This window comes from Acanthisitta chloris, unplaced genomic scaffold (assembly GCF_000695815.1).
Source record: "Acanthisitta chloris isolate BGI_N310 unplaced genomic scaffold, ASM69581v1 scaffold25993, whole genome shotgun sequence".
Classification (NCBI taxonomy): Eukaryota; Metazoa; Chordata; class Aves; order Passeriformes; family Acanthisittidae; genus Acanthisitta; species Acanthisitta chloris.
Window position 1 is genome coordinate 2,533 of NW_008664642.1, and position 2,854 is coordinate 5,386.

Consider the following 2,854-nt stretch of genomic DNA (forward strand, 5'->3'; position numbering starts at 1 on the left):
CACAATAAAAGGGACTCTTGAAAAACATTTAAATTGATAGAATTAATTCTTTTCAGCCGGCAATGAAAGGATTTCTCACACGCTGTCCTAAGAGGGAAGAACAGAACTGATACCCTATCTCTGCTGTGGTCTTGAAAGGGAAAATATTCTTCCTGCTGCTGCTGAAACCCCCTGCAAAGAAAATGAGGCCTTTGCTGTTCCCCCGAGCCTGCAGCCCCTGGAATGCAGCACAGAACATCCTTTGAGAGACCCCAAACAGAGCTGGGGCTGTGCTCACTGCCTTCAATTGGCAGAAGTGACCTTCAGAAACTAGTGCACAAATAATACTTGTAGCTGCTTGTGTTAAGTACCATGTCACATACTTTGAATGTGTTGGATGACGATGAAAATGTACTGCTGCAGCCTCCTACAGCTCCATCAGTGCTGGTGAGACTGTTGTAAGCTCAGCAGTGAAAAACTCGAGATAAATGAGTAGGTTTTATATACTAACCTTCCTTAAAAGCAAAATTGTCCCTGTTGGAGAGAGGAATTTACCTTTCCTGGTACTTATCATTTGAAAAGCTTTAATGTAGATGTACTTCCAGTTGGGTTCAGTTTTGCTCAGATTCAAATGTGTTTTACAGAAGGCAGAAGCACTTGCTGAGTCAGGTCTGTTCTGTTTCTAACCAGGCCATGGAGTACAGGCTGGGGGAGAGCAGAGCAGTTAGTGCTGCTTGTGCTGGAGCTGATTATTCTGCTCAGTGCAGAGAGTGGGTCACAGGTCCAGTACTCAGTATAAAATATGTGATGAGCAAGTGCCTGTTCTGGGGACCTTTCTCTGCTCAGCAAAGGTTTCATCCTGTCTGTGCTGGCAGCTAAATTCTGCCCGTGGAGAAGGCAAAGTGCAGGATGTTCAGAAGCCAAAGACAGCATCGTGTCAGACCCATGAGGGTGTTTTTATGTAATGTGGCTTGAGTAGCTTAGGTCTTAAAATTCTGTGTGGTGAACAAGACATGAATGGGTATTTTCTGAGGGTTTCAGCCTGGAAGGAGATGGGCCCTGTCAGTATCAGTACCTTAGCAGCTGTAACTAGAGCTGTACAGTGTGTTGTGCTGTGTGTAGGGACAGAAAGGGGTTGTGACCATGTCCAGACATCCCCTGCAGCAGAGCTTGGTGGGTCCTGTTTCTTTCTTTCTAGCAGTGATGGAGCTTCTGTGCTTTGTTGCATGGGAAGCTCTAGTGCTGCCTCTCTTTTCCCAAACTGACCCAATATCTCCTCCCTTCCCCAGATTTGTGTAAATAGAAATTACCAGACAGAAAAGGATTCATACAGAAAATCCTCTGCAATCACTTTCCAGTAAGAATCTGTTTGAAATACGACTGAATTTCCTTACTGCAGTGCCTCATCTTAACTATTTGTTTACACAGAGACATTCAGCCAGTCAGTTTAAAATCAGTGTAAAAACTGATTTAAGTAAACTGTTGCAAATATTTTTACGTGTCTATTTACAGGTTTAAAACAAGAAAGTTCTATTTTGTTGGACCCTTTTCTGGAGGGTTTTATTCAAGAATGCTTGCACACAAAGTTGTATGTGTTTGGCTGTACAGTTTAGCTAGAGTGTGATTTTTTAAATTGGCATAGCTTTGCATTTTATACCAATTCTCTCTCATACTGTATATGTCCCTGCCAAGAAACCTTCCACTCTGCAGATAGACTCACTACATTCTTTTATTCCCTGCTGTAATCTGTATGAAGTAAAATCATGCTGGAGATGTCCATGTTAGGGTAATTAAGCTTGATTACAGATTTCCTTTTCAAAACTTTTCAGAAAGTCTTAAGTAAAAAAGAAACACAGAATAGGAACCTTGGCTACTACTTGTAATTTTCATGGTTTGATGAAAAATGGTGCAGCGAGGGGAGGAAAAAAGCATGAAAAAAAATCTTGTTGGCAGTCTTCCACTGAGATTGGGTTTTTTTTAAGCTTCCTCTTGTAAGAAATTTTAAACAGTTACTGATTTGTACTTTTTTTTCCACTGGAATTGATGAAAGAAGATACTGGTGGTTGCCAGATGGAAGGTAAACCAGCATCAGCCAGGGCTTGTGTGCAGTTAGTTGAGAGCTCTCAGTGGTATTACAGTAGACACAAAACACTTGCATATGGTGATGGAGCTCCAGAGTTTGGCAGTTACTGCAGAATGTACTGTCTAGGGGTACCTGTGATGGTTCTCCCCCAGAAAGATGGATGTTATCTGTAGGAAAAATCCCCTGAGTGTACTGAGGAGAAAAAGCAGTGAAAAGAATGTAACATAGGAAGGAGTCTGGTGGTTGGTGTGATGGGAAATACCAGGGGCCTCCCTGTATTCAGTGCCTTCTCCCAGCTCTGGTGTGTTCCCTGGGCAGCTGAACTGATCCTTCTTTGTGGCAGTGGAGCTGGGAGTGTGTTTTTGGGGCCAAAGGCAGTGTTGCTGTGTTTAAAGTGAGTCCTGAGACAAGAATGCTGCTGACTGCTCCAAGTGTCTCCAGTGTGTCAACAAACAGCTCAACAGCCTTTCAGAGGCGCTGGGCTTACTCCCTCCACAGCTAAAGGACATGATTGGAACCCTCGTGTTTGCAATTATATATCTTGAAAAATCTCAGGTATTTTTTATGATATCGAGGGCCCTTTTCAAGCAGGGTTAAAGAAAGGTGACATTTTTTTGACTGCTGATTGTAGCAAACCTTAAGCTTCCTTTTTACTGCTGCACAGAGAAGTCTGTCTGGTCTCTTGACCCGAGTTTACTTCCTCTGTCCTTTGCTTTGTGCAGGCTTGCTAATTATTCTTAGTTGTTTTGTTTGCTAGTTAACACCTGCACTAACAGTCGTTTCACTTCTGTC

At 42.8% G+C, this 2,854-nt stretch overlaps 1 protein-coding gene across 1 annotated transcript in view; it reads left to right on the top strand.

The window, feature by feature from the left end:
- Positions 1-2,590: 2,590 nt before the first annotated feature.
- Positions 2,591-2,854, top strand: part of LOC103799155 (chromosome unknown open reading frame, human C5orf24) — a 4,555-nt gene continuing 4,291 nt past the window's right edge. The window contains exon 1 of the mRNA XM_009071456.1: positions 2,591-2,617. The gene's annotated coding sequence lies outside the window, so the exon portion shown is untranslated. The remainder of the gene's footprint in view (positions 2,618-2,854) is intronic.